Source organism: Ictidomys tridecemlineatus, unplaced genomic scaffold (genome assembly GCF_052094955.1).
Source record: "Ictidomys tridecemlineatus isolate mIctTri1 unplaced genomic scaffold, mIctTri1.hap1 Scaffold_130, whole genome shotgun sequence".
In the NCBI taxonomy this organism is placed as follows: domain Eukaryota; kingdom Metazoa; phylum Chordata; class Mammalia; order Rodentia; family Sciuridae; genus Ictidomys; species Ictidomys tridecemlineatus.
In genome coordinates this window covers 410,290-417,520 of record NW_027521170.1, presented here as the reverse complement: position 1 = coordinate 417,520, position 7,231 = coordinate 410,290, and positions in this window count along the sequence as shown.

The following is a 7,231-nucleotide window of genomic DNA, read 5'->3' as shown; positions in this document are numbered from 1 at the left end:
GACTATTCTAGGGACTCCAATCATTAAAAAACAGAAGAGACAGGCTCTGGTGGCCACGACCCAGGGGTTGTAAATATAGCATTCCACTTTCCAGCTCTGTAGCCAAAAGAATATAGACTTTGGAAACAGATTTAGGTTCAAGTCCAAGTTCTACCACTTACTGGCCATGTGACAAGTGATTTAATAAATCTGAGCCTCTCAGCTCAACTGTAAACATGAGCACAACAAAATCGACTAACTTGAGGATTAAATGGACCATGTAAGTGAGAGGGGCAAGCAGAACTCCCCAGCAGCTCCAGGTTCTCCCATAACAGAGTGGTGACCATAAGTTCAAATCTTATGTTCTCCACCGCTCCATCCAGATGAACCCTCTGGCTCTCACAAATATCAGTTTCTGTTCCCTTTCTTTCTCTCTGGTTTATGGCTGCATATAAACATAGAAAAAGCACCCAAAATTTTAATTATTTTCAAGCTGAATAGTGGGATTGTAGTATTTAAATACTGAGTAGATTTTTCTCATTGGTATCCCACTAACTGCTTTTCAACTATTTTGAAGTATAAAGTAGATATATTTTAAGTGTACAGTTCAAGGATTTTGCATTTTGTTTAGAGACAGGGTCTTACTGAGTTGCTTAGTGCCTTTCCATTTCTGAGGCTAGATTTGAACTCGAGATCTTCCTGTCTCAGCCTCCTGAGCTGCTGGGGTTACAGGTATGTGCCACCATGCTCAGCTTAGTTCAAGGATTTTTGATAAATAAATATACTTATTGATCACAGGTCAAGATAAACTATTTCCACCTTTCCAGAATGTCCCTAAATGTCTTATTGCTGTTAGTTCCTCCTAAGTCCTATCTCAGATCATCACTGATGTAATTTCTATCATGACAAATGACTCTTTTCTAGAATTTCTTTTTTAAAAAAACCACTTTTTTAGTGGTTGATAGATCTTTATTTTTTTTATTTATATGCGGTGCTGAGAATCAAATCCAGTGCCTCACACATTGCAGGTAAGTGCGCTACCACTGAACCACAACCCTAGCCCCTCTATTCTAGAATTTCTTGGTATAGATGAAATCATGTTGCATGTGGTCTTTTGTAACCTTTTGTTTGTTTTCTCAGTATAATTTTCTTTTTTTTTTTTGTACTGGTGTTTGAGCCCAGGGTGCTTTACCACTGAGCTACATCCCTAGCACCCATGCCCTTTTAAATTTTATTTTGAAACAGGAACTCACTAAATTGCTTAGGGCCTTTCTAAATTGCTAGGACTGGCCTTGAACTTGTGATCCTCCTGCCTCAGCCTCCTGAGTCACAGGATTATAGATGTGTGCCACGGTACCCAGCAGCCTCATGTGATATTTTTGAGATTCATTCATTGTTGTGTCTGTCAGTAGTTCATTCCTCTTATTAATTAATAGTGTTATTCATGCCAGCCATGGTGACACATGCTTATAATACTAGCTACTCAGGAGGCTGAGATGGGAGAATGGCAAGTTCACTAAGCCTCAGCCACTTAGTGAAACCCTGTCTCAAAAATAAAAAATAAAAAGGACCTGGGTGCAGGGCTGGGACTGTGGCTCAGTGGTAGCGCACTTGCCTGGCATGTATGAGGCACTGTGTTTGATTCTCAGCACCCCATAAAAATAAATAAATAAAGGCCTATCAACAACTAAAAAAAGTATATAAAAAAAGGACTTGGGTGTAGCTCAGTTGTAAAGATAAAAAATGAAGGAAATCTTGGGTATAAAAATGAAGGAAAAAGAAAAGTGAGTAGTATTTCATTGTAGGAATCTTCCACAATTTTTTAAATCTGTTTATCTGTTGATGAGCATTTGACCTGTTTTCAGCTTTTGAGTGTCACAGATAAAGATGCTTGACATTTTTGTAACCTTTAATTTCTCTCAGGTAAATATCTTACCATAGAATTACCAAATCACAGGGAAAGTGCACATTTAAAGTTTTGAAAATTTATCCAAAGCATCAGTATATCAGAATTCCAGTTACTTCACATCTTTGCCAACACTTGATATTGTCAGGCTTGTTTAGTTTTAGCCACTCTAGTGAATTTGAAGTGGAAACTCGTTGTGGTTTGCCACTCAAAAAAATACTTAAAATTTACCACCTTGACCATTTTCTGTGCTTAGTTCAGTGGTATTAAGTATCTTCACTGGTTGGGAATCATCACCACCATCTATCCAGAGAACTCTCTTCATCTTGCAATTTTAAAATTGTGTGTTCATTGCCAAAGACAAATAATAACAAATATAAAGATTTCTCCCTCGCTGCCCACTTCTCTTGGTGCTGGGGGTCAAATCCAGGGCCTCACCATGTTCTATCACTGAGCTACACCCACATACCCTTTACCTGATTTTTCTTATCATCCTAGAATCAGGTAACACCCCATTTAGTAAAACAGAATGAGTATTTCAACTAGCAGCAGCGTTGGTTTTTATAGACAAAAAGGCTGAAGAAATAAAAATTAAAAAATTTTTTAAAATGCAGAACAAAAAAATCAGACTGGGTCATTTCAAAGTTACTTTCTTTGGAAGATGGAAACAAGGAGAGAGAACAATGGAAAAACAAATGATGTTAATGCCAGGTTGCTTCGCATTACTTCTTTTTAATATATATATTTTTTAGTTGTAGATACACACAATATCTTTATCTTATTTATCTATTTTTATGTGGTGCTGACGATTGAACCCAGTGCCTCATGCACTCAAGGTAAGTGCTCTACCGCTGAGCTATGACCCCAGCCTTTGGGTTCCTTTTTGTGGTAAGGATTAAAGCAGAGGAAGCTTCATGCTCATTGCATTCTCTCCTAATTTCTCAGAAGGTCAAACACCACTTAGTTTTAGTTTGGGGTCAGGGAGTTTTAGCATGAGTGACTCCATGTTGATTTTTGGTCTGGTCTGTTGGGACCTAGCACATGAGCTTAGTCCAAAACAGTGGCCTCCTGTCATTTTTATTTAATACCTGTAAACACTAAATTTGTCCTTCATTTCTCAGCACCTCATGGCAGCCACCATTTACTTTCTGTCTCTCTGAATTTGACTTACTCTAGGGACCTCATACATGTGAAATTGTATGGTATCTATCTTTTTGTGGCTTATTTTGCTTAGCACAATGGCCTCAAGTTTCATCCTCGTGGTAGCAGGTGTCAGAATGCTGGATAATATCCCGTCTTATGTGTGTATCAATTTTATTTATCCACTTACATTGGTCATTGGCCCTTTCTGTTTTGTTTCTACCTTTTGGCAATTACGAATAATGCTGCTATGAACATAAATGTACAAATATCTCTTTGAATTTCACCTCTCAATGTTTTCAGGTCATGTGCTCAGAAATGTAATAATATTTTAAATTTTTTTTAGAAACTGACATTACTGTCTTCTCTAGTGACTGCCCCATTTTATATTGTTACCAACAAAGCACGAAAATTCCAATTTCTCCACATGTCAACATGTGTAGTTTTCTGTTTTTGTGATTGTAGCCGTCCTCAGGATATGGGATGATGTATCGTTGCAGGTTTGATATAGATTTGTATTCCCCTTAATTCTGAGCATCTTTGTTTTTGTTTGTTTGTTTCAGTGATGGAGATCAAACCCAGAGCCTTACATATGCTAGGCAAAATGTTCAAACCTCTCTTGATGTGCTTATTGGCCATTTGTATACCTTCTTTGAAGAAATACCTATTCAAATCCTTTATCCACTTTTAATTCCAGTTCTTATTGTTGTTGTCGTCGTCATTGATGGTGCTAAATTTTAAACTGTGCCTCTCTTAGTAGTGTTATTTCATTTTATAATTGAAGAAACTTTGTTTTCTTGTATGTGAGTGTGTGTGTGTGTGTGTGTGTGTGTGTGTGTGTGTGTGTGTTGCTGGAAACTGAACCCAGGGCTAAGCATGTGCTCTTATCCTGAGCTTTATCTCCAACCCAAGAAATTAACTGTTCTGGATGGTCATGTGACCATGATGGGACTAGCCACAGCTTTGCTCATCTCACCAAAGGTAAAGATAGATAAGTGAATAATTCATTGGAATCTTGATTGAACATATATACCAAGGCCAATGGAAGGGTGACAGATGCTGAGGAAACCAGGTTTACAGTTCCATGGGGGACATGAATAAAGAGGCAACGATAACACAGTGTGACAGGTGTCATAACAGGCAGGAACCTGATGCCAGCAAGGTGTATTTGGGAACTGAATGCAGTTTAGTAGCCAGAGCCCTGATAGAAGGACTGACTGGAGATGAGCCTAGAGAGGGGGATTGGTTTTTAGCTGTGAACAACAGAATCCTCTTGAGCTTATTCACCCAGAAAATAAATCTGTAAAAGAATATTAGGTAGTTTACATCTCCCAGAGGGCCAGAGAATGGAATATGGAGGCTGCAACCAGAAACAAAGCCCCCCAAACCATCCCCAGGACTCTCAGCAGAGACTCCATTGTCACTGTTCTGCTGGCCAAGACACAAAAGCTCACCAGCTTTGGTGACCACTACTGCTGCTCCCTAGGAGCTCTGCTTTCACCCAGCTTCAGGTGGACTCCCTGGAGTGCGCGCTCCCTGGCATAGCCCACTTCTGAACAGAGTCTTGCATGGCTGTGTCTGATTGGTAGAGATGAAGCTCGCCAAGGGCAAGGGAGGTTGGCAGAGGGAATTTCTCAGGCTTATATCTTCAGTAGGCAGGACCTGTTGGAGAGGTAGCACCTCAACCCTAAGAAGAGGTTTGCTATAGTTTGGATCTTGAATGTCCCCCAGAGGCTCAGGTGTGGAAGGCTTGGTTACTACCCTATAGCACTACTGGGGGATGGTAGAGTCTTTAGGAGGTGGGGCCTAATGGGAGAAAGTTAGGTCATGAAGTTTTGCCATTAGGTAGAATATTTGGACTCCAGCCCTCTTCCTGTCTCTCTTTTATTTCCTGGCCAGCATGAGGTGATAGACCCCCTCCACCATGGGCTCCTGCCATGATATACTATGTAGCCACAAGTTCAAACCAACAGGACCTAGCAAGCATGAACTTAAGCCTTGAAATCATGAGCAAAAATAAATCTTTCCTTTTTATAAGTTATTTCAGGTATTGTTTTAAACATTTTTTTTTGTAGTTGAAGATGGTCAGCACACCTTCATTTTATTTGTTATGTGGTGTTAAGGATCCAGCTCAGTGCCTCACATGTGCTAGGCAAGTGCTCTGCCACTGAGCCACAACCCCAGCCCCCTATTTCAGGTATTTTTGAAAGGTGGAAAGTTGACTGACAAAAGGTTTAAAAAGTGATATATCCTTTTTTTAATATTTATTTTTTATTTGTAGTTGGATACAGTACTTTTATTTATTTATTCTTATGTGGTGCTGAGGATTGAATCCAGGGCCTTGCACGTGCTAGATGAACGCTCTAACACTGAGACACAACCCCAGCTTGATATGTTCTTTTTAAAAAAAAATTTTTTAGTTGTAGATGGATGTGATGCCTTTATTTTATTTATTTATTTATTTATTTTTGTATGCTAAGGATCAAACCCAGTGTCTCACACATGCTAGGCAAGCGCTCTACCACTGAGCTACAACTCCAGACCCTGGTGATATGTTCTTGCATAAAAATTTGTACACAAATGTTCATTGTTCACAGATGTTTAACTTTGTTTGCAAAAGCCCCAAACTATAAATATTCCAGATGTCTATCAACTGGTGAATAGTGAAGCCACCTGTGGTCCACCCATATGTGTTGCTCAGCAATAAAAGGAACAAATACACAACAATACACAATAACTTGGATGAATCTTCAAGATATTATGCTGAAAGAAGGAACCCAATTCCCCCAAATTATTCCCATACCATATGACTCTATTTCTGTAACATTTTGAGATAGCAACGTTTTACAAATGGAGAACAGAGGGTATTTACCAGAAGTGATAAATACCAATCTGATAGTGATAGGGAGAAGCGTCACAATGGGAAGGAAGAGAATGTGGTTACAGAAAAGTAAGGGATCCTTGTATTGATGGAAATGTTCTATGTTCTGAGTGTAGAGATGGGTACGTGGACCTACACACATGATAAAAATGTATAGCACTAAACACACACACGTGTGCACTGCTTTGGTCTGAATATGAGTTGTCATTGGAACTTAACCCCCAAGGTAATAGTACAAAGAGATAGGTCTTTTTGGGGGTGATTCAGAAACCTCAAGAATGGGATTAGCTGCCCTTCATAGATGAGCCTGAGAGAGCAAGTTCAATCTTCTTGCTCTTCTGCCTTCTGCCAACCAAAGACATAGCAACAAGGCACCATCTTGGGAGCAGAGAGCAGTTCTCACCAAGCCAGCACCTTGTTCTTGGATTTCCCAGTCTCTGGAACTGTAAGAGGTAAATTTCTGTTCTTTATAAATTATTTAATCTGAAATATTTTGTTATAGCAGCATAAACATACTTGTACCCCCATGCAAGCATAAACATGTATGCATCAATGCATCCAATTAAAACTGGGAAAATGTAGTACAACTGGTAGATTGCATAAATCTCCATGTCCTGGTGGTGATATTGTAGTATTAGATGATGTTACCATTGGGGAAAACATACATGGGGCCTCTCTATATCACTTATTACAACTACCTGTGAATCTACAATTATGCCCATAGAAAAACAGAAAAAAAAAAAAGCAAAAGCATTGGGAAGCCAGAAAACACTAGGGGGTTGGGACTTTATTTTAAGAGCTGTGAGCAACTATTGAGGGATTTTCAGCAGGTGTAACACACGTCTTCGTTTAGCTTCTATTTTTTAATCTAACGCTAAGTTAATATTATCCTGGCCTAACTTACAACTGTGACATTTAAATTTAAAATAAAGTGTAAAAAAGATCTATCCTTTTTTTTAGCCTCTCATGATTTTCTAGATTTCCCAGGAAAGCAATTTTAGGCCCAGCATATGCGCTCTGATTCCTCCTGAAGCAGAAAGAATAAGGAAGCATCCTTTATTTTATTTCTTCCACAAATGTAAGCATATGCTATGGGTCAGACTCTGTGCCAGGCACTGTAAATTCAGTGATGAATAAGAGACAGTCTTACCTTTGAGAGGCTGCGTTGTTAATCCCTTGGGGGGAAAAATAATGGCTCTAATACAAAAGGGATTTATTTGAGCCTCATATAATCCAGAGTCTAGGGATGAAGGTGTAGAGTTGATACAGTGGCCTCAGATGTTATGAATGTCCCAGGCTCCTGCTATCATTTTGCTCCACCATCT